Here is an 18,745-nt window from a genome sequence, read left to right as displayed (position 1 = left end):
ATGAATACTTTTGAAAATGGAATGCATCAACAGAACGGTGTTGGTAGTATAAAAATATCTACAGCACCTTGTATTCCCAGGTGGTCTCCCATCCAAGTACTAATCAGGCCCAACACTGCTTCGCTTCCAAGATCAGATAAGATTGGGCGTATCCAGTGTGATGTGGCTGTAGATGAGCTTTATGGTTTCTGTTAGAACTTTTCTACTTCTAACTACTGGTTCATAAATGAATACGTTTGAAAATGGAATGCATCAACAGAACGGTGTTATCAGTATAAAAATATATACAGCACCTTGTATTCCCAGGTGGTCTCCCATCCAAGTAATAACCAGGCCCAACACTGCTTAGCTTCCAAGATCAGAGGAGATTGGGCATATCCAGTGTGGTGTTGCTGTAGATGAACTTTCTGGTTTCTGTTAGTACTTTTCTACTTCTAACTACTGGTTTATAAATGAATACGTTTTAAAATGGAATGCATCAACAGAACGGTGTTGGCAGTATAAAATTATCTACAGCACCTTGTATTCCCAGGTGGTCTCCCATCCAAGTACTAACCAGGCCCAACACTGTTTAGCTTCCAAGATCAGATGAGATTGGGCGTATCCAGTGTGGTGTGGCTGTAGATGAACCTTGTAGTTTCTGTTAGAACTTTTCTACTTCTAACTACTGGTTCATAAATGAATACGTTTTAAAATGGAATGCATCAACAGAACGGTGTTGGTAGTATAAAAATATCTACAGCACCTTGTATTCCCAGGTGGTCTCCCATCCAAGTACTAACCAGGCCCAACACTGCTTCGCTTCCAAGATCAGATGAGATTGGGCGTATCCAGTGTGGTGTGGCTGTAGATGAGCTTTATGGTTTCTGTTAGAACTTTTCTACTTCTAACTACTGGTTCATAAATGAATACTTTTGAAAATGGAATGCATCAACAGAACGGTGTTGGTAGTATAAAAATATCTACAGCACCTTGTATTCCCAGGTGGTCTCCCATCCAAGTACTAACCAGGCCCAACACTGCTTAGCTTCCAAGATCAGATGAGATTGGGCGTATCCAGTGTGGTGTGGCTGTAGATGAGCTTTATGGTTTCTGTTAGAACTTTTCTACTTCTAACTACTGGTTCATAAATGAATACTTTTGAAAATGGAATGCATCAACAGAACGGTGTTGGTAGTATAAAAATATCTACAGCACCTTGTATTCCCAGGTGGTCTCCCATCCAAGTACTAACCAGGCCCAACACTGCTTCGCTTCCAAGATCAGATGAGATTGGGCGTATCCAGTGTGGTGTGGCTGTAGATGAGCTTTATGGTTTCTGTTAGAACTTTTCTACTTCTAACTACTGGTTCATAAATGAATACGTTTGAAAATGGAATGCATCAACAGAACGGTGTTGGCAGTATAAAAATATCTACAGCACCTTGTATTCCCAGGTGGTCTCCCATCCAAGTACTAACCAGGCCCAACACTGCTTAGCTTCCAAGATCAGATGAGATTGGGTGTATCCAATGTGGTGTGGCTGAAGATGAGTTTTATAGTGTCTGTTAGAACTTTTCTACTTCTAACTACTGGTTCATAAATGAATACGTTTGAAAATGGAATGCATCAACAGAACGGTGTTGGTAGTATAAAAATATCTACAGCACCTTGTATTCCCAGGTGGTCTCCCATCCAAGTACTAACCAGGCCCAACACTGCTTAGCTTCCAAGATCAGAAGAGATTGGGCGTATCCAGTGTGGTGTGGCTGTAGATGAGCTTTGTGGTTTCTGTTTGAACTTTTCTACTTCTAACTACTGGTTCATAAATGAATACGTTTGAAAATGGAATGCAACAACAGAACGGTGTTGGCAGTATAAAAATATCTACAGCACCTTGTATTCCCAGGTGGTCTCCCATCCAAGTACTAACCAGGCCCAACACTGCTTAGCTTCCAAGATCAGATGAGATTGGGCGTATCCAGTGTGGTGTGGCTGTAGATGAGCTTTGTGGTTTCTGTTTGAACTTTTCTACTTCTAACTACTGGTTCATAAATGAATACATTTGAAAATTGAATGCATCAACAGAACGGTGTTGGCAGTATAAAAATATCTACAGCACCTTGTATTTCCAGGTGGTCTCCCATCCAAGTACTTACCAGGCCCAACACTGCTTAGCTTCCAAGATCAGATGAGATTGGGCGTATCCAGTGTGGTGTGGCTGTAGATGAGCTTTGTGGTTTCTGTTAGAACTTTTCTACTTCTAACTACTGGTTCATAAATGAATACGTTTGAAAATGGAATGCATCAACAGAACGGTGTTGGTAGTATAAAAATATCTACAGCACCTTGTATTCCCAGGTGGTCTCCCATCCAAGTACTAACCAGGCCCAACACTGCTTAGCTTCCAAGATCAGATGAGATTGGGCATATCCAGTGTGGTGTGGCTATAGATGAGCTTTATGGTTTCTGTTAGAACTTTTCTACTTCTAACTACTGGTTCATAAATGAATACGTTTGAAAATGGAATGCATCAACAGAACGGTGTTGGCAGTATAAAAATATCTACAGCACCTTGTATTCTCAGGTGGTCTACCATCCAAGTACTAACCAGGCCCAACACTGCTTAGCTTCCAAGATCAGATGAGATTGGGTGTATCCAATGTGGTGTGGCTGTAGATGAGCTTTATGGTTTCTGTTAGAACTTTTCTACTTCTAACTACTGGTTCATAAATGAATATGTTTGAAAATGGAATGCATCAACAGAACGGTGTTGGTAGTATAAAAATATCTACAGCACCTTGTATTCCCAGGTGGTCTCCCATCCAAGTACTAACCAGGCCCAACACTGCTTAGCTTCCAAGATCAGATGAGATTGGGCGTATCCAGTGTGGTGTGGCTGTATATGAGCTTTATGGTTTCTGTTAGAACTTTTCTACTTCTATCTACTGGTTCATAAATGAATACTTTTGAAAATGGAATGCATCAACAGAACGGTGTTGGTAGTATAAAAATATCTACAGCACCTTGTATTCCCAGGTGGTCTCCCATCCAAGTACTAACCAGGCCCAACACTGCTTAGCTTCCAAGATCAGATGAGATTGGGCGTATCCAGTGTGGTGTGGCTGTAGATGAGCTTTACGGTTTCTGTTAGAACTTTTCTACTTCTAACTACTGGTTCATAAATGAATACGTTTGAAAATGGAATGCATCAACAGAACGGTGTTGGTAGTATAAAAATATCTACAGCACCTTGTATTCCCAGGTGGTCTCCCATCCAAGTACTAACCAGGCCCAACACTGCTTAGCTTCCAAGATCAGATGAGATTGGGCGTATCCAGTGTGGTGTGGCTGTAGATGAGCTTTATGGTTTCTGTTAGAACTTTTCTACTTCTAACTACTGGTTCAAAAATGAATACGTTTGAAAATGGAATGCATCAACACAACGGTGTTGGCAGTATAAAAATATCTACAGCACCTTGTATTCCCAGGTGGTCTCCCATCCAAGTACTAACCAGGCCCAACACTGCTTAGCTTCCAAGATCAGATGAGATTGGGTGTATCCAGTGTGATGTGGCTGTAGATGAGCTTTATGGTTTCTGTTAGAACTTTTCTACTTCTAACTACTGGTTCATAAATGAATACGTTTGAAAATGGAATGCATCAACAGAACGGTGTTGGTAGTATAAAAATATCTACAGCACCTTGTATTCCCAGGTGGTCTCCCATCCAAGTACTAACCAGGCCCAACACTGCTTAGCTTCCAAGATCAGATGAGATTGGGTGTATCCAGTGTGGTGTGGCTGTAGATGAGCTTTGTGGTTTCTGTAAGAACTTTTCTACTTCTAACTACTGGTTCATAAATGAATACGTTTGAAAATGGAATGCATCAACAGAACGGTGTTGGCAGTATAAAAAATGTCTACAGCACCTTGTATTCCCAGGTGGTCTCCCATACAAGTACTAACCAGGCCCAACACTGCTTAGCTTCCAAGATCAGATGAGATTGGGCGTATCCAGTGTGGTGTGGCTGTAGATGAGCTGTATGGTTTCTGTTAGAACTTTTCTACTTCTAACTACTGGTTCATAAATGAATACGTTTGAAAATGGAATGCATCAACACAACGGTGTTGGCAGTATAAAAATATCTACAGCACCTTGTATTCCCAGGTGGTCTCCCATCCAAGTACTAACCAGGCCCAACACTGCTTAGCTTCCAAGATCAGATGAGATTGGGTGTATCCAGTGTGGTGTGGCTGTAGATGAGCTTTATGGTTTCTGTTAGAACTTTTCTACTTCTAACTACTGGTTCATAAATGAATACGTTTGAAAATGGAATGCATCAACAGAACGGTGTTGGTAGTTTAAAAATATCTACAGCACCTTGTATTCCCAGGTGGTCTCCCATCCAAGTACTAACCAGGCCCAACACTGCTTAGCTTCCAAGATCAGATGAGATTGGGCATATCCAGTGTGGTGTGGCTGTAGATGAGCTTTGTGGTTTCTGTTAGAACTTTTCTACTTCTAACTACTGGTTCATAAATGAATACGTTTGAAAATGGAATGCATCAACAGAACGGTGTTGGCAGTATAAAAAATGTCTACAGCACCTTGTATTCCCAGGTGGTCTCCCATACAAGTACTAACCAGGCCCAACACTGCTTAGCTTCCAAGATCAGATGAGATTGGGCGTATCCAGTGTGGTGTGACTGTAGATGAGCTTTGTGGTTTCTGTTTGAACTTTTCTACTTCTAACTACTGGTTCATAAATGAATACATTTGAAAATTGAATGCATCAACAGAACGGTGTTGGCAGTATAAAAATATCTACAGCACCTTGTATTCACAGGTGGGCAACCATCCAAGTACTAAGCAGGCCCAACACTGCTTAGCTTCCAAGATCAGATGAGATTGGGCGTATCTAGTGTGGTGTGGCTGTCGATGAGCTTTGTGGTTTCTGTTAGAACTTTTCTACTTCTAACTACTGGTTCATAAATTAATATGTTTGAAAATGGAATGCATCAACAGAACGGTGTTGGCAGTATAAAAATATATACAGCACCTTGTATTCCCAGGTGGTCTCCCATCCAAGTACTAACCAGGCCCAACACTGCTTAGCTTCCAAGATCAGAGGAGATTGGGCGTATCCAGTGTGGTGTTGCTGTAGATGAACTTTCTGGTTTCTGTTAGTACTTTTCTACTTCTAACTACTGGTTTATAAATGAATACGTTTTAAAATGGAATGCATCAACAGAACGGTGTTGGCAGTATAAAATTATCTACAGCACCTTGTATTCCCAGGTGGTCTCCCATCCAAGTACTAACCAGGCCCAACACTGCTTAGCTTCCAAGATCAGATGAGATTGGGCGTATCCAGTGTGGTGTGGCTGTAGATGAACTTTGTAGTTTCTGTTAGAACTTTTCTACTTCTAACTACTGGTTCATAAATGAATACGTTTTAAAATGGAATGCATCAACAGAACGGTGTTGGCAGTATAAAATTATCTACAGCACCTTGTATTCCCAGGTGGTCTCCCATCCAAGTACTAACCAGGCCCAACACTGCTTAGCTTCCAAGATCAAATGAGATAGGGCGTATCCAGTGTGGTGTGGCTGTAGATGAGTTTTATGGTTTCTGTTAGAACTTTTCTACTTCTAACTACTGGTTCATAAATGAATACTTTTGAAAATGGAATGCATCAACAGAACGGTGTTGGTAGTATAAAAATATCTACAGCACCTTGTATTCCCAGGTGGTCTCCCATCCAAGTACTAACCAGGCCCAACACTGCTTCGCTTCCAAGATCAGATGAGATTGGGCGTATCCAGTGTGGTGTGGCTGTAGATGAGCTTTTTGGTTTCTGTTAGAACTTTTCTACTTCTAACTACTGGTTCATAATTGAATACTTTTGAAAATGGAATGCATCAACAGAACGGTGTTGGTAGTATAAAAATATCTACAGCACCTTGTATTCCCAGGTGGTCTCCCATCCAAGTACTAACCAGGCCCAACACTGCTTCGCTTCCAAGATCAGATGAGATTGGGCGTATCCAGTGTGGTGTGTCTGTAGATGAGCTTTATGGTTTCTGTTAGAACTTTTCTACTTCTAACTACTGGTTCATAAATGAATACTTTTGAAAATGGAATGCATCAACAGAACGGTGTTGGTAGTATAAAAATATCTACAGCACCTTGTATTCCCAGGTGGTCTCCCATCCAAGTACTAATCAGGCCCAACACTGCTTCGCTTCCAAGATCAGATGAGATTGGGCGTATCCAGTGTGGTGTGGCTGTAGATGAGCTTTATAGTTTCTGTTAGAACTTTTCTACTTCTAACTACTGGTTCATAAATGAATACTTTTGAAAATGGAATGCATCAACAGAACGGTGTTGGTAGTATAAAAATATCTACAGCACCTTGTATTCCCAGGTGGTCTCCCATCCAAGTACTAACCAGGCCCAACACTGCTTAGCTTCCAAGATCAGATGAGATTGGGCGTATCCAGTGTGGTGTGGATGTAGATGAGCTTTGTAGTTTCTGTTAGAACTTTTCTACTTCTAACTACTGGTTCATAAATGAATACGTTTGAAAATGGAATGCATCAACAGAACTGTGTTGGCAGTATAAAATTATCTACAGCACCTTGTATTCCCATGTGGTCTCCCATCCAAGTCCTAACCAGCCCCAACACTGCTTAGCTTCCAAGATCAGATGAGATTGGGCGTATCCAGTGTGGTGTGGCTGTAGATGAGTTTTACGGTTTCTGTTAGAACTTTTCTACTTCTAACTACTGGTTCATAAATGAATACGTTTGAAAATGGAATGCATCAACAGAACGGTGTTGGCAGTATAAAAATATCTACAGCATCTTGTATTCCCAAGTGGTCTCCCATCCAAATACTAATCAGGCCCAACACTGCTTAGCTTCCAAGATCAGATGAGATTGGGCGTATCCAGTGTGGTGTGGCTGTAGATGAGCTTTGTGGTTTCTGTTAGAACTTTTCTACTTCTAACTACTGGTTCATAAATAAATACGTTTGAAAATGGAATGCATCAACAGAACGGTGTTGGCAGTATAAAAATATCTACAGCACCTTGTATTCCCAGGTGGTCTCCCATCCAAGTACTAACCAGGCCCAACACTGCTTAGCTTCCAAGATCAGATGAGATTGGGCGTATCCAGTGTGGTGTGGCTGTAGATGAACTTTGTGGTTTCTGTTAGAACATTTCTACTTCTAACTACTGGTTCATAAATGAATACGTTTTAAAATGGAATGCATCAACAGAACGGTGCTGGCAGTATAAAATTATCTACAGCACCTTGTATTCCCAGGTGGTCTCCCAGCCAAGTACTAACCAGGCCCAACACTGCTTAGCTTCCAAGATCAGATGAGATTGGGCGTATCCAGTGTGGTGTGGCTGTAGATGAGCTTTATGGTTTCTGTTAGAACTTTTCTACTTCTAACTACTGGTTCATAAATGAATACGTTTGAAAATGGAATGCATCAACAGAACGGTGTTGGTAGTATAAAAAATCTACAGCACCTTGTATTCCCAGGTGGTCTCCCATCCAAGTACTAACCAGGCCCAACACTGCTTAGCTTCCAAGATCAGATGAGTTTGGGCGTATCCAGTGTGGTGTGGCTGTAGATGAGCTTTGTGGTTTCTGTTAGAACTTTTCTACTTCTAACTACTGGTTCATAAATGAATACGTTTGAAAATGGAATGCATCAACAGAACGGTGTTGGCAGTATAAAAATGTCTACAGCACCTTGTATTCCCAGGTGGTCTCCCATCCAAGTACTAACCAGGCCCAACACTGCTTAGCTTCCAAGATCAGATGAGATTGGGCGTATCCAGTGTGGTGTGGCTGTAGATGAGCTTTGTGGTTTCTGTTAGAACTTTTCTACTTCTAACTACTGGTTCATAAATGAATACGTTTTAAAATGGAATGCATCAACAGAACGGTGTTGGCAGTATAAAAATATCTACAGCACCTTGTATTCCCAGGTGGTCTCCCATCCAAGTACTAACCAGGCCCAACACTGCTTAGCTTCCAAGATCAGATGAGATTGGGCGTATCCAGTGTGGTGTGGCTGTAGATGACCTTTGTGGTTTCTGTTAGAACTTTTCTACTTCTAACTACTGGTTCATAAATGAATACGTTTGAAAATGGAATGCATCAACAGAACGGTGTTGGCAGTATAAAAATATATACAGCACCTTGAATTCCCAGGTGGTCTCCCATCCAAGTACTAACCAGGCCCAACACTGCTTAGCTTCCAAGATCAGATGAGATTGGGCGTATCCAGTGTGGTGTGGCTGTAGATGAACTTTGTGGTTTCTGTTAGAACATTTCTACTTCTAACTACTGGTTCATAAATGAATACGTTTTAAAATGGAATGCATCAACAGAACGGTGCTGGCAGTATAAAATTATCGACAGCACCTTGTATTCCTAGGTGGTCTCCCATCCAAGTACTAACCAGGCCCAACACTGCTTAGCTTCCAAGATCAGATGAGATTGGGCGTATCCAGTGTGGTGTGGCTGTAGATGAGGTTTATGGTTTCTGTTAGAACTTTTCTACTTCTAACTACTGGTTCATAAATGAATACGTTTGAAAATGGAATGCATCAACAGAACGGTGTTGGTAGTATAAAAATATCTACAGCACCTTGTATTCCCAGGTGGTCTCCCATCCAAGTACTAACCAGGCCCAACACTGCTTAGCTTCCAAGATCAGATGAGTTTGGGCGTATCCAGTGTGGTGTGGCTGTAGATGAGCTTTGTGGTTTCTGTTAGAACTTTTCTACTTCTAACTACTGGTTCATAAATGAATACGTTTGAAAATGGAATGCATCAACAGAACGGTGTTGGCAGTATAAAAATGTCTACAGCACCTTGTATTCCCAGGTGGTCTCCCATCCAAGTACTTTCCAGGCCCAACACTGCTTAGCTTCCAAGATCAGATGAGATTGGGCGTATCCAGTGTGGTGTGGCTGTAGATGAGCTTTGTGGTTTCTGTTAGAACTTTTCTACTTCTAACTACTGGTTCATAAATGAATACGTTTGAAAATGGAATGCATCAACCGAACGGTGTTGGCAGTATAAAAATATCTACAGCACCTTGTATTCCCAGGTGGTCTCCCATCCAAGTACTAACCAGGCCCAACACTGCTTAGCTTCCAAGATCAGATGAGATTGGGCGTATCCAGTGTGTTGTGGCTGTAGATGACCTTTGTGGTTTCTGTTAGAACTTTTCTACTTCTAACTACTGGTTCATAAATGAATACGTTTGAAAATGGAATGCATCAACAGAACGGTGTTGGCAGTATAAAAATATCTACAGCACCTTGTATTCCCAGGTGATCTCCCATCCAAGTACTAACCAGGCCCAACACTGCTTAGCTTCCAAGATCAGATGAGATTGGGCGTATCCAGTGTGGTGTGGCTGTAGATGAGCTTTGTGGTTTCTGTTAGAACTTTTCTACTTCTAACTACTGGTTCATAAATGAATATGTTTGAAAATGGAATGCATCAACAGAACGGTGTTGGCAGTATAAAAATATATACAGCACTTTGAATTCCCAGGTGGTCTCCCATCCAAGTACTAACCAGGCACAACACTGCTTAGCTTCCAAGATCAGATGAGATTGGGCGTATCCAGTGTGGTGTGGCTGTAGATGAACTTTGTGGTTTCTGTTAGAACATTTCTACTTCTAACTACTGATTCATAAATGAATACGTTTGAAAATGGAATGCATCAACAGAACGGTGTTGGCAGTATAAAAATATCTACTGCACCTTGTATTCCCAGGTGGTCTCCCATCCAAGTCCTAACCAGGCACAACACTGCTTAGCTTCCAAGATCAGATGAGATTGAGCGTATCCAGTGTGGTTTTAGATGTAGATGAGCTTTGTAGTTTCTGTTAGAACTTTTCTACTTCTAACTACTGGTTCATAAATGAATATGTTTGAAAATGGAATGCATCAACAGAACGGTGTTGGCAGTATAAAAATATATACAGCACTTTGAATTCCCAGGTGGTCTCCCATCCAAGTACTAACCAGGCACAACACTGCTTAGCTTCCAAGATCAGATGAGATTGGGCGTATCCAGTGTGGTGTGGCTGTAGATGAACTTTGTGGTTTCTGTTAGAACATTTCTACTTCTAACTACTGATTCATAAATGAATACGTTTGAAAATGGAATGCATCAACAGAACGGTGTTGGCAGTATAAAAATATCTACTGCACCTTGTATTCCCAGGTGGTCTCCCATCCAAGTCCTAACCAGGCACAACACTGCTTAGCTTCCAAGATCAGATGAGATTGGGCGTATCCAGTGTGGTTTTGGATGTAGATGAGCTTTGTAGTTTCTGTTAGAACTTTTCTACTTCTAACTACTGGTTCATAAATGAATACGTTTGAAAATGGAATGCATCAACAGAACGGTGTTGGCAGTATAAAAATATCTACAGCACCTTGTATTCCCAGGTGGTCTCCCATCCAAGTACTAACCAGGCCCAACACTGCTTAGCTTCTAAGATCAGATGAGAGTGGGCGTATCCAGTGTGGTGTGGCTGTAGATGAGCTTTGTGGTTTCTGTTAGAACTTTTCTACTTCTAACTACTGGTTCATAAATGAATACGTTTGAAAATGGAATGCATCAACAGAACGGTGTTGGCAGTATAAAATTATCTACAGCACCTTGTATTCCCAGGTGGTCTCCCATCCAAGTCCTAACCAGGCCCAACACTGCTTAGCTTCCAAGATCAGATGAGATTGGGCGTATCCAGTGTGGTGTGGCTGTAGATGAGTTTTTCGGTTTCTGTTAGAACTTTTCTACTTCTAACTACTGGTTCATAAATGAATACGTTTGAAAATGGAATGCATCAACAGAACGGTGTTGGCAGTATAAAAATATCTACAGCATCTTGTATTCCCAAGTGGTCTCCCATCCAAATACTAATCAGGCCCAACACTGCTTAGCTTCCAAGATCAGATGAGATTGGGCGTATCCAGTGTGGTGTGGCTGTAGATGAGCTTTGTGGTTTCTGTTAGAACTTTTCTACTTCTAACTACTGGTTCATAAATAAATACGTTTGAAAATGGAATGCATCAACAGAACGGTGTTGGCAGTATAAAAATATCTACAGCACTTTGTATTCCCAGGTGGTCTCCCATCCAAGTACTAACCAGGCCCAACACTGCTTAGCTTCCAAGATCAGATGAGATTGGGCGTATCCAGTGTGGTGTGGCTGTAGATGAACTTTGTGGTTTCTGTTAGAACATTTCTACTTCTAACTACTGGTTCATAAATGAATACGTTTTAAAATGGAATGCATCAACAGAACGGTGCTGGCAGTATAAAATTATCTACAGAACCTTGTATTCCCAGGTGGTCTCCCATCCAAGTACTAACCAGGCCCAACACTGCTTAGCTTCCAAGATCAGATGAGATTGGGCGTATCCAATGTGGTGTGGCTGTAGATGAGCTTTGTGGTTTCTGTTAGAACTTTTCTACTTCTAACTACTGGTTCATAAATGAATACGTTTGAAAATGGAATGCATCAACAGAACGGTGTTGGCAGTATAAAAAATGTCTACAGCACCTTGTATTCCCAGGTGGTCTCCCATACAAGTACTAACCAGGCCCAACACTGCTTAGCTTCCAAGATCAGATGAGATTGGGCGTATCCAGTGTGGTGTGACTGTAGATGAGCTTTGTGGTTTCTGTTTGAACTTTTCTACTTCTAACTACTGGTTCATAAATGAATACATTTGAAAATTGAATGCATCAACAGAACGGTGTTGGCAGTATAAAAATATCTACAGCACCTTGTATTCACAGGTGGGCAACCATCCAAGTACTAAGCAGGCCCAACACTGCTTAGCTTCCAAGATCAGATGAGATTGGGCGTATCTAGTGTGGTGTGGCTGTCGATGAGCTTTGTGGTTTCTGTTAGAACTTTTCTACTTCTAACTACTGGTTCATAAATTAATATGTTTGAAAATGGAATGCATCAACAGAACGGTGTTGGCAGTATAAAAATATATACAGCACCTTGTATTCCCAGGTGGTCTCCCATCCAAGTACTAACCAGGCCCAACACTGCTTAGCTTCCAAGATCAGAGGAGATTGGGCGTATCCAGTGTGGTGTTGCTGTAGATGAACTTTCTGGTTTCTGTTAGTACTTTTCTACTTCTAACTACTGGTTTATAAATGAATACGTTTTAAAATGGAATGCATCAACAGAACGGTGTTGGCAGTATAAAATTATCTACAGCACCTTGTATTCCCAGGTGGTCTCCCATCCAAGTACTAACCAGGCCCAACACTGCTTAGCTTCCAAGATCAGATGAGATTGGGCGTATCCAGTGTGGTGTGGCTGTAGATGAACTTTGTAGTTTCTGTTAGAACTTTTCTACTTCTAACTACTGGTTCATAAATGAATACGTTTTAAAATGGAATGCATCAACAGAACGGTGTTGGCAGTATAAAATTATCTACAGCACCTTGTATTCCCAGGTGGTCTCCCATCCAAGTACTAACCAGGCCCAACACTGCTTAGCTTCCAAGATCAAATGAGATTGGGCGTATCCAGTGTGGTGTGGCTGTAGATGAGTTTTATGGTTTCTGTTAGAACTTTTCTACTTCTAACTACTGGTTCATAAATGAATACTTTTGAAAATGGAATGCATCAACAGAACGGTGTTGGTAGTATAAAAATATCTACAGCACCTTGTATTCCCAGGTGGTCTCCCATCCAAGTACTAACCAGGCCCAACACTGCTTCGCTTCCAAGATCAGATGAGATTGGGCGTATCCAGTGTGGTGTGGCTGTAGATGAGCTTTTTGGTTTCTGTTAGAACTTTTCTACTTCTAACTACTGGTTCATAATTGAATACTTTTGAAAATGGAATGCATCAACAGAACGGTGTTGGTAGTATAAAAATATCTACAGCACCTTGTATTCCCAGGTGGTCTCCCATCCAAGTACTAACCAGGCCCAACACTGCTTCGCTTCCAAGATCAGATGAGATTGGGCGTATCCAGTGTGGTGTGTCTGTAGATGAGCTTTATGGTTTCTGTTAGAACTTTTCTACTTCTAACTACTGGTTCATAAATGAATACTTTTGAAAATGGAATGCATCAACAGAACGGTGTTGGTAGTATAAAAATATCTACAGCACCTTGTATTCCCAGGTGGTCTCCCATCCAAGTACTAATCAGGCCCAACACTGCTTCGCTTCCAAGATCAGATGAGATTGGGCGTATCCAGTGTGGTGTGGCTGTAGATGAGCTTTATAGTTTCTGTTAGAACTTTTCTACTTCTAACTACTGGTTCATAAATGAATACTTTTGAAAATGGAATGCATCAACAGAACGGTGTTGGTAGTATAAAAATATCTACAGCACCTTGTATTCCCAGGTGGTCTCCCATCCAAGTACTAACCAGGCCCAACACTGCTTAGCTTCCAAGATCAGATGAGATTGGGCGTATCCAGTGTGGTGTGGATGTAGATGAGCTTTGTAGTTTCTGTTAGAACTTTTCTACTTCTAACTACTGGTTCATAAATGAATACGTTTGAAAATGGAATGCATCAACAGAACTGTGTTGGCAGTATAAAATTATCTACAGCACCTTGTATTCCCATGTGGTCTCCCATCCAAGTCCTAACCAGCCCCAACACTGCTTAGCTTCCAAGATCAGATGAGATTGGGCGTATCCAGTGTGGTGTGGCTGTAGATGAGTTTTACGGTTTCTGTTAGAACTTTTCTACTTCTAACTACTGGTTCATAAATGAATACGTTTGAAAATGGAATGCATCAACAGAACGGTGTTGGCAGTATAAAAATATCTACAGCATCTTGTATTCCCAAGTGGTCTCCCATCCAAATACTAATCAGGCCCAACACTGCTTAGCTTCCAAGATCAGATGAGATTGGGCGTATCCAGTGTGGTGTGGCTGTAGATGAGCTTTGTGGTTTCTGTTAGAACTTTTCTACTTCTAACTACTGGTTCATAAATAAATACGTTTGAAAATGGAATGCATCAACAGAACGGTGTTGGCAGTATAAAAATATCTACAGCACCTTGTATTCCCAGGTGGTCTCCCATCCAAGTACTAACCAGGCCCAACACTGCTTAGCTTCCAAGATCAGATGAGATTGGGCGTATCCAGTGTGGTGTGGCTGTAGATGAACTTTGTGGTTTCTGTTAGAACATTTCTACTTCTAACTACTGGTTCATAAATGAATACGTTTTAAAATGGAATGCATCAACAGAACGGTGCTGGCAGTATAAAATTATCTACAGCACCTTGTATTCCCAGGTGGTCTCCCAGCCAAGTACTAACCAGGCCCAACACTGCTTAGCTTCCAAGATCAGATGAGATTGGGCGTATCCAGTGTGGTGTGGCTGTAGATGAGCTTTATGGTTTCTGTTAGAACTTTTCTACTTCTAACTACTGGTTCATAAATGAATACGTTTGAAAATGGAATGCATCAACAGAACGGTGTTGGTAGTATAAAAAATCTACAGCACCTTGTATTCCCAGGTGGTCTCCCATCCAAGTACTAACCAGGCCCAACACTGCTTAGCTTCCAAGATCAGATGAGTTTGGGCGTATCCAGTGTGGTGTGGCTGTAGATGAGCTTTGTGGTTTCTGTTAGAACTTTTCTACTTCTAACTACTGGTTCATAAATGAATACGTTTGAAAATGGAATGCATCAACAGAACGGTGTTGGCAGTATAAAAATATCTACAGCACCTTGTATTCCCAGGTGGTCTCCCATCCAAGTACTAACCAGGCCCAACACTGCTTAGCTTCCAAGATCAGATGAGATTGGGCGTATCCAGTGTGTTGTGGCTGTAGATGACCTTTGTGGTTTCTGTTAGAACTTTTCTACTTCTAACTACTGGTTCATAAATGAATACGTTTGAAAATGGAATGCATCAACAGAACGGTGTTGGCAGTATAAAAATGTCTACAGCACCTTGTATTCCCAGGTGGTCTCCCATCCAAGTACTTTCCAGGCCCAACACTGCTTAGCTTCCAAGATCAGATGAGATTGGGCGTATCCAGTGTGGTGTGGCTGTAGATGAGCTTTGTGGTTTCTGTTAGAACTTTTCTACTTCTAACTACTGGTTCATAAATGAATACGTTTGAAAATGGAATGCATCAACCGAACGGTGTTGGCAGTATAAAAATATCTACAGCACCTTGTATTCCCAGGTGGTCTCCCATCCAAGTACTAACCAGGCCCAACACTGCTTAGCTTCCAAGATCAGATGAGATTGGGCGTATCCAGTGTGTTGTGGCTGTAGATGACCTTTGTGGTTTCTGTTAGAACTTTTCTACTTCTAACTACTGGTTCATAAATGAATACGTTTGAAAATGGAATGCATCAACAGAACGGTGTTGGCAGTATAAAAATATCTACAGCACCTTGTATTCCCAGGTGATCTCCCATCCAAGTACTAACCAGGCCCAACACTGCTTAGCTTCCAAGATCAGATGAGATTGGGCGTATCCAGTGTGGTGTGGCTGTAGATGAGCTTTGTGGTTTCTGTTAGAACTTTTCTACTTCTAACTACTGGTTCATAAATGAATATGTTTGAAAATGGAATGCATCAACAGAACGGTGTTGGCAGTATAAAAATATATACAGCACTTTGAATTCCCAGGTGGTCTCCCATCCAAGTACTAACCAGGCACAACACTGCTTAGCTTCCAAGATCAGATGAGATTGGGCGTATCCAGTGTGGTGTGGCTGTAGATGAACTTTGTGGTTTCTGTTAGAACATTTCTACTTCTAACTACTGATTCATAAATGAATACGTTTGAAAATGGAATGCATCAACAGAACGGTGTTGGCAGTATAAAAATATCTACTGCACCTTGTATTCCCAGGTGGTCTCCCATCCAAGTCCTAACCAGGCACAACACTGCTTAGCTTCCAAGATCAGATGAGATTGAGCGTATCCAGTGTGGTTTTAGATGTAGATGAGCTTTGTAGTTTCTGTTAGAACTTTTCTACTTCTAACTACTGGTTCATAAATGAATATGTTTGAAAATGGAATGCATCAACAGAACGGTGTTGGCAGTATAAAAATATATACAGCACTTTGAATTCCCAGGTGGTCTCCCATCCAAGTACTAACCAGGCACAACACTGCTTAGCTTCCAAGATCAGATGAGATTGGGCGTATCCAGTGTGGTGTGGCTGTAGATGAACTTTGTGGTTTCTGTTAGAACATTTCTACTTCTAACTACTGATTCATAAATGAATACGTTTGAAAATGGAATGCATCAACAGAACGGTGTTGGCAGTATAAAAATATCTACTGCACCTTGTATTCCCAGGTGGTCTCCCATCCAAGTCCTAACCAGGCACAACACTGCTTAGCTTCCAAGATCAGATGAGATTGGGCGTATCCAGTGTGGTTTTGGATGTAGATGAGCTTTGTAGTTTCTGTTAGAACTTTTCTACTTCTAACTACTGGTTCATAAATGAATACGTTTGAAAATGGAATGCATCAACAGAACGGTGTTGGCAGTATAAAAATATCTACAGCACCTTGTATTCCCAGGTGGTCTCCCATCCAAGTACTAACCAGGCCCAACACTGCTTAGCTTCTAAGATCAGATGAGAGTGGGCGTATCCAGTGTGGTGTGGCTGTAGATGAGCTTTGTGGTTTCTGTTAGAACTTTTCTACTTCTAACTACTGGTTCATAAATGAATACGTTTGAAAATGGAATGCATCAACAGAACGGTGTTGGCAGTATAAAATTATCTACAGCACCTTGTATTCCCAGGTGGTCTCCCATCCAAGTCCTAACCAGGCCCAACACTGCTTAGCTTCCAAGATCAGATGAGATTGGGCGTATCCAGTGTGGTGTGGCTGTAGATGAGTTTTTCGGTTTCTGTTAGAACTTTTCTACTTCTAACTACTGGTTCATAAATGAATACGTTTGAAAATGGAATGCATCAACAGAACGGTGTTGGCAGTATAAAAATATCTACAGCATCTTGTATTCCCAAGTGGTCTCCCATCCAAATACTAATCAGGCCCAACACTGCTTAGCTTCCAAGATCAGATGAGATTGGGCGTATCCAGTGTGGTGTGGCTGTAGATGAGCTTTGTGGTTTCTGTTAGAACTTTTCTACTTCTAACTACTGGTTCATAAATAAATACGTTTGAAAATGGAATGCATCAACAGAACGGTGTTGGCAGTATAAAAATATCTACAGCACTTTGTATTCCCAGGTGGTCTCCCATCCAAGTACTAACCAGGCCCAACACTGCTTAGCTTCCAAGATCAGATGAGATTGGGCGTATCCAGTGTGGTGTGGCTGTAGATGAACTTTGTGGTTTCTGTTAGAACATTTCTACTTCTAACTACTGGTTCATAAATGAATACGTTTTAAAATGGAATGCATCAACAGAACGGTGCTGGCAGTATAAAATTATCTACAGCACCTTGTATTCCCAGGTGGTCTCCCATCCAAGTACTAACCAGGCCCAACACTGCTTAGCTTCCAAGATCAGATGAGATTGGGCGTATCCAATGTGGTGTGGCTGTAGATGAGCTTTATGGTTTCTGTTAGAACTTTTCTACTTCTAACTACTGGTTCATAAATGAATACGTTTGAAAATGGAATGCATCAACAGAACGGTGTTGGCAGTATAAAAATATCTACAGCACCTTGTATTCCCAGGTGGTCTCCCATCCAAGTACTAACCAGGCCCAACACTGCTTAGCTTCCAAGATCAGATGAGATTGGGCGTATCCAGTGTGGTGTGGCTGTAGATGACCTTTGTGGTTTCTGTTAGAACTTTTCTACTTCTAACTACTGGTTCATAAATGAATACGTTTGAAAATGGAATGCATCAACATAACGGTGTTGGCAGTATAAAAATATATACAGCACCTTGAATTCCAAGGTGGTCTCCCATCCAAGTACTAACCAGGCCCAACACTGCTTAGCTTCCAAGATCAGATGAGATTGGGCGTATCCAATGTGGTGTGGCTGTAGATGAACTTTGTGGTTTCTGTTAGAACATTTCTACTTCTAACTACTGGTTCATAAATGAATACGTTTTAAAATGGAATGCATCAACAGAACGGTGCTGGCAGTATAAAATTATCGACAGCACCTTGTATTCCCAGGTGGTCACCCATCCAAGTACTAACCAGGCCCAACACTGCTTAGCTTCCAAGATCAGATGAGATTGGGCGTATCCAGTGTGGTGTGGCTGTAGATGAGGTTTATGGTTTCTGTTAGAACTTTTCTACTTCTAACTACTGGTTCATAAATGAATACGTTTGAAAATGGAATGCATCAACAGAACGGTGTTGGTAGTATAAAAATATCTACAGCACCTTGTATTCCCAGGTGGTCTCCCATCCAAGTACTAACCAGGCCCAACACTGCTTAGCTTCCAAGATCAGATGAGTTTGGGCGTATCCAGTGTGGTGTGGCTGTAGATGAGCTTTGTGGTTTCTGTTAGAACTTTTCTACTTCTAACTACTGGTTCATAAATGAATACGTTTGAAAATGGAATGCATCAACAGAACGGTGTTGGCAGTATAAAAATGTCTACAGCACCTTGTATTCCCAGGTGGTCTCCCATCCAAGTACTAACCAGGCCCAACACTGCTTAGCTTCCAAGATCAGATGAGATTGGGCGTATCCAGTGTGGTGTGGCTGTAGATGAGCTTTGTGGTTTCTGTTAGAACTTTTCTACTT

General features: G+C 41.4%; 63 non-coding genes and 20 pseudogenes across 63 annotated transcripts; all 83 read right to left on the bottom strand.

Annotated features, from left to right (window-relative positions):
* Positions 1-55: 55 nt before the first annotated feature.
* On the bottom strand, positions 56-174 carry LOC134887880 (5S ribosomal RNA; annotated as a pseudogene).
* Positions 175-281: 107 nt separating this feature from the next.
* On the bottom strand, positions 282-400 carry LOC134893658 (5S ribosomal RNA; annotated as a pseudogene).
* A 107-nt stretch (positions 401-507) lies between these two features.
* On the bottom strand, positions 508-626 carry LOC134902006 (5S ribosomal RNA). Its single transcript, XR_010175482.1, has one exon. It is a non-coding gene; the product is annotated as a 5S ribosomal RNA (ribosomal RNA).
* Positions 627-733: 107 nt separating this feature from the next.
* LOC135058886 (5S ribosomal RNA) lies at positions 734-852 on the bottom strand. Its single transcript, XR_010245310.1, has one exon. It is a non-coding gene; the product is annotated as a 5S ribosomal RNA (ribosomal RNA).
* A 107-nt stretch (positions 853-959) lies between these two features.
* Positions 960-1,078, bottom strand: LOC135064501 (5S ribosomal RNA). Its single transcript, XR_010250811.1, has one exon. It is a non-coding gene; the product is annotated as a 5S ribosomal RNA (ribosomal RNA).
* Positions 1,079-1,185: 107 nt separating this feature from the next.
* Positions 1,186-1,304, bottom strand: LOC135058885 (5S ribosomal RNA). The gene has a single exon (XR_010245309.1). It is a non-coding gene; the product is annotated as a 5S ribosomal RNA (ribosomal RNA).
* Positions 1,305-1,411: 107 nt separating this feature from the next.
* LOC135061436 (5S ribosomal RNA) lies at positions 1,412-1,530 on the bottom strand. Its single transcript, XR_010247817.1, has one exon. It is a non-coding gene; the product is annotated as a 5S ribosomal RNA (ribosomal RNA).
* Positions 1,531-1,637: 107 nt separating this feature from the next.
* On the bottom strand, positions 1,638-1,756 carry LOC135061226 (5S ribosomal RNA). Its single transcript, XR_010247614.1, has one exon. It is a non-coding gene; the product is annotated as a 5S ribosomal RNA (ribosomal RNA).
* Positions 1,757-1,863: 107 nt separating this feature from the next.
* LOC135064490 (5S ribosomal RNA) lies at positions 1,864-1,982 on the bottom strand. The gene has a single exon (XR_010250800.1). It is a non-coding gene; the product is annotated as a 5S ribosomal RNA (ribosomal RNA).
* A 107-nt stretch (positions 1,983-2,089) lies between these two features.
* On the bottom strand, positions 2,090-2,208 carry LOC135066601 (5S ribosomal RNA). Its single transcript, XR_010252844.1, has one exon. It is a non-coding gene; the product is annotated as a 5S ribosomal RNA (ribosomal RNA).
* Positions 2,209-2,315: 107 nt separating this feature from the next.
* On the bottom strand, positions 2,316-2,434 carry LOC135062965 (5S ribosomal RNA). Its single transcript, XR_010249306.1, has one exon. It is a non-coding gene; the product is annotated as a 5S ribosomal RNA (ribosomal RNA).
* Positions 2,435-2,541: 107 nt separating this feature from the next.
* LOC135063211 (5S ribosomal RNA) lies at positions 2,542-2,660 on the bottom strand. Its single transcript, XR_010249547.1, has one exon. It is a non-coding gene; the product is annotated as a 5S ribosomal RNA (ribosomal RNA).
* A 107-nt stretch (positions 2,661-2,767) lies between these two features.
* On the bottom strand, positions 2,768-2,886 carry LOC135062410 (5S ribosomal RNA). Its single transcript, XR_010248760.1, has one exon. It is a non-coding gene; the product is annotated as a 5S ribosomal RNA (ribosomal RNA).
* A 107-nt stretch (positions 2,887-2,993) lies between these two features.
* On the bottom strand, positions 2,994-3,112 carry LOC135064479 (5S ribosomal RNA). Its single transcript, XR_010250789.1, has one exon. It is a non-coding gene; the product is annotated as a 5S ribosomal RNA (ribosomal RNA).
* Positions 3,113-3,219: 107 nt separating this feature from the next.
* On the bottom strand, positions 3,220-3,338 carry LOC135064467 (5S ribosomal RNA). The gene has a single exon (XR_010250775.1). It is a non-coding gene; the product is annotated as a 5S ribosomal RNA (ribosomal RNA).
* A 107-nt stretch (positions 3,339-3,445) lies between these two features.
* Positions 3,446-3,564, bottom strand: LOC134901487 (5S ribosomal RNA). The gene has a single exon (XR_010174977.1). It is a non-coding gene; the product is annotated as a 5S ribosomal RNA (ribosomal RNA).
* A 107-nt stretch (positions 3,565-3,671) lies between these two features.
* On the bottom strand, positions 3,672-3,790 carry LOC135063779 (5S ribosomal RNA). Its single transcript, XR_010250102.1, has one exon. It is a non-coding gene; the product is annotated as a 5S ribosomal RNA (ribosomal RNA).
* Positions 3,791-3,898: 108 nt separating this feature from the next.
* LOC135066342 (5S ribosomal RNA) lies at positions 3,899-4,017 on the bottom strand. Its single transcript, XR_010252592.1, has one exon. It is a non-coding gene; the product is annotated as a 5S ribosomal RNA (ribosomal RNA).
* A 107-nt stretch (positions 4,018-4,124) lies between these two features.
* LOC135063666 (5S ribosomal RNA) lies at positions 4,125-4,243 on the bottom strand. Its single transcript, XR_010249991.1, has one exon. It is a non-coding gene; the product is annotated as a 5S ribosomal RNA (ribosomal RNA).
* Positions 4,244-4,350: 107 nt separating this feature from the next.
* Positions 4,351-4,469, bottom strand: LOC135058972 (5S ribosomal RNA). Its single transcript, XR_010245393.1, has one exon. It is a non-coding gene; the product is annotated as a 5S ribosomal RNA (ribosomal RNA).
* A 108-nt stretch (positions 4,470-4,577) lies between these two features.
* On the bottom strand, positions 4,578-4,696 carry LOC135068619 (5S ribosomal RNA). The gene has a single exon (XR_010254813.1). It is a non-coding gene; the product is annotated as a 5S ribosomal RNA (ribosomal RNA).
* A 107-nt stretch (positions 4,697-4,803) lies between these two features.
* On the bottom strand, positions 4,804-4,922 carry LOC134894516 (5S ribosomal RNA; annotated as a pseudogene).
* Positions 4,923-5,029: 107 nt separating this feature from the next.
* On the bottom strand, positions 5,030-5,148 carry LOC134886608 (5S ribosomal RNA). Its single transcript, XR_010170689.1, has one exon. It is a non-coding gene; the product is annotated as a 5S ribosomal RNA (ribosomal RNA).
* Positions 5,149-5,255: 107 nt separating this feature from the next.
* On the bottom strand, positions 5,256-5,374 carry LOC135064456 (5S ribosomal RNA). Its single transcript, XR_010250763.1, has one exon. It is a non-coding gene; the product is annotated as a 5S ribosomal RNA (ribosomal RNA).
* A 107-nt stretch (positions 5,375-5,481) lies between these two features.
* Positions 5,482-5,600, bottom strand: LOC135065299 (5S ribosomal RNA). Its single transcript, XR_010251581.1, has one exon. It is a non-coding gene; the product is annotated as a 5S ribosomal RNA (ribosomal RNA).
* Positions 5,601-5,707: 107 nt separating this feature from the next.
* On the bottom strand, positions 5,708-5,826 carry LOC135058884 (5S ribosomal RNA). The gene has a single exon (XR_010245308.1). It is a non-coding gene; the product is annotated as a 5S ribosomal RNA (ribosomal RNA).
* A 107-nt stretch (positions 5,827-5,933) lies between these two features.
* On the bottom strand, positions 5,934-6,052 carry LOC135069360 (5S ribosomal RNA). Its single transcript, XR_010255543.1, has one exon. It is a non-coding gene; the product is annotated as a 5S ribosomal RNA (ribosomal RNA).
* Positions 6,053-6,159: 107 nt separating this feature from the next.
* On the bottom strand, positions 6,160-6,278 carry LOC135061087 (5S ribosomal RNA). The gene has a single exon (XR_010247479.1). It is a non-coding gene; the product is annotated as a 5S ribosomal RNA (ribosomal RNA).
* Positions 6,279-6,385: 107 nt separating this feature from the next.
* On the bottom strand, positions 6,386-6,504 carry LOC135064671 (5S ribosomal RNA). The gene has a single exon (XR_010250973.1). It is a non-coding gene; the product is annotated as a 5S ribosomal RNA (ribosomal RNA).
* Positions 6,505-6,611: 107 nt separating this feature from the next.
* Positions 6,612-6,730, bottom strand: LOC134892491 (5S ribosomal RNA; annotated as a pseudogene).
* A 107-nt stretch (positions 6,731-6,837) lies between these two features.
* LOC134887099 (5S ribosomal RNA) lies at positions 6,838-6,956 on the bottom strand (annotated as a pseudogene).
* A 107-nt stretch (positions 6,957-7,063) lies between these two features.
* On the bottom strand, positions 7,064-7,182 carry LOC135064445 (5S ribosomal RNA). The gene has a single exon (XR_010250752.1). It is a non-coding gene; the product is annotated as a 5S ribosomal RNA (ribosomal RNA).
* A 107-nt stretch (positions 7,183-7,289) lies between these two features.
* LOC135058597 (5S ribosomal RNA) lies at positions 7,290-7,408 on the bottom strand. The gene has a single exon (XR_010245024.1). It is a non-coding gene; the product is annotated as a 5S ribosomal RNA (ribosomal RNA).
* A 106-nt stretch (positions 7,409-7,514) lies between these two features.
* On the bottom strand, positions 7,515-7,633 carry LOC135060176 (5S ribosomal RNA). The gene has a single exon (XR_010246568.1). It is a non-coding gene; the product is annotated as a 5S ribosomal RNA (ribosomal RNA).
* A 107-nt stretch (positions 7,634-7,740) lies between these two features.
* Positions 7,741-7,859, bottom strand: LOC135060229 (5S ribosomal RNA). Its single transcript, XR_010246621.1, has one exon. It is a non-coding gene; the product is annotated as a 5S ribosomal RNA (ribosomal RNA).
* A 107-nt stretch (positions 7,860-7,966) lies between these two features.
* On the bottom strand, positions 7,967-8,085 carry LOC135064434 (5S ribosomal RNA). Its single transcript, XR_010250740.1, has one exon. It is a non-coding gene; the product is annotated as a 5S ribosomal RNA (ribosomal RNA).
* A 107-nt stretch (positions 8,086-8,192) lies between these two features.
* LOC135062262 (5S ribosomal RNA) lies at positions 8,193-8,311 on the bottom strand. Its single transcript, XR_010248616.1, has one exon. It is a non-coding gene; the product is annotated as a 5S ribosomal RNA (ribosomal RNA).
* Positions 8,312-8,418: 107 nt separating this feature from the next.
* Positions 8,419-8,537, bottom strand: LOC135067837 (5S ribosomal RNA). The gene has a single exon (XR_010254046.1). It is a non-coding gene; the product is annotated as a 5S ribosomal RNA (ribosomal RNA).
* A 107-nt stretch (positions 8,538-8,644) lies between these two features.
* LOC135061532 (5S ribosomal RNA) lies at positions 8,645-8,763 on the bottom strand. Its single transcript, XR_010247908.1, has one exon. It is a non-coding gene; the product is annotated as a 5S ribosomal RNA (ribosomal RNA).
* A 107-nt stretch (positions 8,764-8,870) lies between these two features.
* LOC135063885 (5S ribosomal RNA) lies at positions 8,871-8,989 on the bottom strand. The gene has a single exon (XR_010250205.1). It is a non-coding gene; the product is annotated as a 5S ribosomal RNA (ribosomal RNA).
* Positions 8,990-9,096: 107 nt separating this feature from the next.
* LOC135067492 (5S ribosomal RNA) lies at positions 9,097-9,215 on the bottom strand. The gene has a single exon (XR_010253705.1). It is a non-coding gene; the product is annotated as a 5S ribosomal RNA (ribosomal RNA).
* A 107-nt stretch (positions 9,216-9,322) lies between these two features.
* On the bottom strand, positions 9,323-9,441 carry LOC135061568 (5S ribosomal RNA). Its single transcript, XR_010247946.1, has one exon. It is a non-coding gene; the product is annotated as a 5S ribosomal RNA (ribosomal RNA).
* A 107-nt stretch (positions 9,442-9,548) lies between these two features.
* On the bottom strand, positions 9,549-9,667 carry LOC134891999 (5S ribosomal RNA; annotated as a pseudogene).
* Positions 9,668-9,774: 107 nt separating this feature from the next.
* Positions 9,775-9,894, bottom strand: LOC134897622 (5S ribosomal RNA; annotated as a pseudogene).
* Positions 9,895-10,001: 107 nt separating this feature from the next.
* LOC134891998 (5S ribosomal RNA) lies at positions 10,002-10,120 on the bottom strand (annotated as a pseudogene).
* Positions 10,121-10,227: 107 nt separating this feature from the next.
* Positions 10,228-10,347, bottom strand: LOC134896546 (5S ribosomal RNA; annotated as a pseudogene).
* A 107-nt stretch (positions 10,348-10,454) lies between these two features.
* On the bottom strand, positions 10,455-10,573 carry LOC134888325 (5S ribosomal RNA; annotated as a pseudogene).
* A 107-nt stretch (positions 10,574-10,680) lies between these two features.
* LOC135070147 (5S ribosomal RNA) lies at positions 10,681-10,799 on the bottom strand. Its single transcript, XR_010256320.1, has one exon. It is a non-coding gene; the product is annotated as a 5S ribosomal RNA (ribosomal RNA).
* A 107-nt stretch (positions 10,800-10,906) lies between these two features.
* On the bottom strand, positions 10,907-11,025 carry LOC134887097 (5S ribosomal RNA; annotated as a pseudogene).
* A 107-nt stretch (positions 11,026-11,132) lies between these two features.
* LOC135064994 (5S ribosomal RNA) lies at positions 11,133-11,251 on the bottom strand. Its single transcript, XR_010251288.1, has one exon. It is a non-coding gene; the product is annotated as a 5S ribosomal RNA (ribosomal RNA).
* Positions 11,252-11,358: 107 nt separating this feature from the next.
* LOC135069161 (5S ribosomal RNA) lies at positions 11,359-11,477 on the bottom strand. Its single transcript, XR_010255350.1, has one exon. It is a non-coding gene; the product is annotated as a 5S ribosomal RNA (ribosomal RNA).
* A 108-nt stretch (positions 11,478-11,585) lies between these two features.
* LOC135068618 (5S ribosomal RNA) lies at positions 11,586-11,704 on the bottom strand. The gene has a single exon (XR_010254812.1). It is a non-coding gene; the product is annotated as a 5S ribosomal RNA (ribosomal RNA).
* Positions 11,705-11,811: 107 nt separating this feature from the next.
* Positions 11,812-11,930, bottom strand: LOC134894515 (5S ribosomal RNA; annotated as a pseudogene).
* Positions 11,931-12,037: 107 nt separating this feature from the next.
* Positions 12,038-12,156, bottom strand: LOC134886607 (5S ribosomal RNA). The gene has a single exon (XR_010170688.1). It is a non-coding gene; the product is annotated as a 5S ribosomal RNA (ribosomal RNA).
* Positions 12,157-12,263: 107 nt separating this feature from the next.
* On the bottom strand, positions 12,264-12,382 carry LOC135064423 (5S ribosomal RNA). Its single transcript, XR_010250729.1, has one exon. It is a non-coding gene; the product is annotated as a 5S ribosomal RNA (ribosomal RNA).
* Positions 12,383-12,489: 107 nt separating this feature from the next.
* LOC134901428 (5S ribosomal RNA) lies at positions 12,490-12,608 on the bottom strand. The gene has a single exon (XR_010174920.1). It is a non-coding gene; the product is annotated as a 5S ribosomal RNA (ribosomal RNA).
* Positions 12,609-12,715: 107 nt separating this feature from the next.
* LOC135058883 (5S ribosomal RNA) lies at positions 12,716-12,834 on the bottom strand. Its single transcript, XR_010245307.1, has one exon. It is a non-coding gene; the product is annotated as a 5S ribosomal RNA (ribosomal RNA).
* A 107-nt stretch (positions 12,835-12,941) lies between these two features.
* On the bottom strand, positions 12,942-13,060 carry LOC135069359 (5S ribosomal RNA). Its single transcript, XR_010255542.1, has one exon. It is a non-coding gene; the product is annotated as a 5S ribosomal RNA (ribosomal RNA).
* Positions 13,061-13,167: 107 nt separating this feature from the next.
* On the bottom strand, positions 13,168-13,286 carry LOC135061086 (5S ribosomal RNA). Its single transcript, XR_010247478.1, has one exon. It is a non-coding gene; the product is annotated as a 5S ribosomal RNA (ribosomal RNA).
* Positions 13,287-13,393: 107 nt separating this feature from the next.
* Positions 13,394-13,512, bottom strand: LOC135064670 (5S ribosomal RNA). The gene has a single exon (XR_010250972.1). It is a non-coding gene; the product is annotated as a 5S ribosomal RNA (ribosomal RNA).
* A 107-nt stretch (positions 13,513-13,619) lies between these two features.
* Positions 13,620-13,738, bottom strand: LOC134892490 (5S ribosomal RNA; annotated as a pseudogene).
* A 107-nt stretch (positions 13,739-13,845) lies between these two features.
* LOC134887096 (5S ribosomal RNA) lies at positions 13,846-13,964 on the bottom strand (annotated as a pseudogene).
* A 107-nt stretch (positions 13,965-14,071) lies between these two features.
* LOC135064410 (5S ribosomal RNA) lies at positions 14,072-14,190 on the bottom strand. The gene has a single exon (XR_010250717.1). It is a non-coding gene; the product is annotated as a 5S ribosomal RNA (ribosomal RNA).
* A 107-nt stretch (positions 14,191-14,297) lies between these two features.
* Positions 14,298-14,416, bottom strand: LOC135058596 (5S ribosomal RNA). The gene has a single exon (XR_010245023.1). It is a non-coding gene; the product is annotated as a 5S ribosomal RNA (ribosomal RNA).
* A 106-nt stretch (positions 14,417-14,522) lies between these two features.
* Positions 14,523-14,641, bottom strand: LOC135060175 (5S ribosomal RNA). The gene has a single exon (XR_010246567.1). It is a non-coding gene; the product is annotated as a 5S ribosomal RNA (ribosomal RNA).
* Positions 14,642-14,748: 107 nt separating this feature from the next.
* On the bottom strand, positions 14,749-14,867 carry LOC135067491 (5S ribosomal RNA). Its single transcript, XR_010253704.1, has one exon. It is a non-coding gene; the product is annotated as a 5S ribosomal RNA (ribosomal RNA).
* A 107-nt stretch (positions 14,868-14,974) lies between these two features.
* Positions 14,975-15,093, bottom strand: LOC135063884 (5S ribosomal RNA). The gene has a single exon (XR_010250204.1). It is a non-coding gene; the product is annotated as a 5S ribosomal RNA (ribosomal RNA).
* Positions 15,094-15,200: 107 nt separating this feature from the next.
* On the bottom strand, positions 15,201-15,319 carry LOC135067490 (5S ribosomal RNA). The gene has a single exon (XR_010253703.1). It is a non-coding gene; the product is annotated as a 5S ribosomal RNA (ribosomal RNA).
* Positions 15,320-15,426: 107 nt separating this feature from the next.
* Positions 15,427-15,545, bottom strand: LOC135061567 (5S ribosomal RNA). Its single transcript, XR_010247945.1, has one exon. It is a non-coding gene; the product is annotated as a 5S ribosomal RNA (ribosomal RNA).
* A 107-nt stretch (positions 15,546-15,652) lies between these two features.
* Positions 15,653-15,771, bottom strand: LOC134891997 (5S ribosomal RNA; annotated as a pseudogene).
* A 107-nt stretch (positions 15,772-15,878) lies between these two features.
* Positions 15,879-15,998, bottom strand: LOC134897621 (5S ribosomal RNA; annotated as a pseudogene).
* Positions 15,999-16,105: 107 nt separating this feature from the next.
* Positions 16,106-16,224, bottom strand: LOC134891996 (5S ribosomal RNA; annotated as a pseudogene).
* Positions 16,225-16,331: 107 nt separating this feature from the next.
* On the bottom strand, positions 16,332-16,451 carry LOC134896544 (5S ribosomal RNA; annotated as a pseudogene).
* A 107-nt stretch (positions 16,452-16,558) lies between these two features.
* LOC134888323 (5S ribosomal RNA) lies at positions 16,559-16,677 on the bottom strand (annotated as a pseudogene).
* A 107-nt stretch (positions 16,678-16,784) lies between these two features.
* On the bottom strand, positions 16,785-16,903 carry LOC135070146 (5S ribosomal RNA). The gene has a single exon (XR_010256319.1). It is a non-coding gene; the product is annotated as a 5S ribosomal RNA (ribosomal RNA).
* Positions 16,904-17,010: 107 nt separating this feature from the next.
* LOC134887095 (5S ribosomal RNA) lies at positions 17,011-17,129 on the bottom strand (annotated as a pseudogene).
* Positions 17,130-17,236: 107 nt separating this feature from the next.
* On the bottom strand, positions 17,237-17,355 carry LOC135064993 (5S ribosomal RNA). Its single transcript, XR_010251286.1, has one exon. It is a non-coding gene; the product is annotated as a 5S ribosomal RNA (ribosomal RNA).
* A 107-nt stretch (positions 17,356-17,462) lies between these two features.
* Positions 17,463-17,581, bottom strand: LOC134902214 (5S ribosomal RNA). The gene has a single exon (XR_010175684.1). It is a non-coding gene; the product is annotated as a 5S ribosomal RNA (ribosomal RNA).
* Positions 17,582-17,688: 107 nt separating this feature from the next.
* Positions 17,689-17,807, bottom strand: LOC135064398 (5S ribosomal RNA). The gene has a single exon (XR_010250706.1). It is a non-coding gene; the product is annotated as a 5S ribosomal RNA (ribosomal RNA).
* A 107-nt stretch (positions 17,808-17,914) lies between these two features.
* LOC134885126 (5S ribosomal RNA) lies at positions 17,915-18,033 on the bottom strand. The gene has a single exon (XR_010169249.1). It is a non-coding gene; the product is annotated as a 5S ribosomal RNA (ribosomal RNA).
* Positions 18,034-18,140: 107 nt separating this feature from the next.
* On the bottom strand, positions 18,141-18,259 carry LOC135060341 (5S ribosomal RNA). The gene has a single exon (XR_010246735.1). It is a non-coding gene; the product is annotated as a 5S ribosomal RNA (ribosomal RNA).
* Positions 18,260-18,366: 107 nt separating this feature from the next.
* LOC135061531 (5S ribosomal RNA) lies at positions 18,367-18,485 on the bottom strand. The gene has a single exon (XR_010247907.1). It is a non-coding gene; the product is annotated as a 5S ribosomal RNA (ribosomal RNA).
* A 107-nt stretch (positions 18,486-18,592) lies between these two features.
* On the bottom strand, positions 18,593-18,711 carry LOC135060228 (5S ribosomal RNA). The gene has a single exon (XR_010246620.1). It is a non-coding gene; the product is annotated as a 5S ribosomal RNA (ribosomal RNA).
* Between the last annotated feature and the right edge of the window lie 34 nt (positions 18,712-18,745).

Source organism: Pseudophryne corroboree, chromosome 3 (genome assembly GCF_028390025.1).
Source record: "Pseudophryne corroboree isolate aPseCor3 chromosome 3, aPseCor3.hap2, whole genome shotgun sequence".
NCBI classification, from domain to species: domain Eukaryota; kingdom Metazoa; phylum Chordata; class Amphibia; order Anura; family Myobatrachidae; genus Pseudophryne; species Pseudophryne corroboree.
The sequence above is the reverse complement of the archived record's forward strand: the minus strand, read 5'-3'. Positions and strand labels throughout refer to the sequence as shown.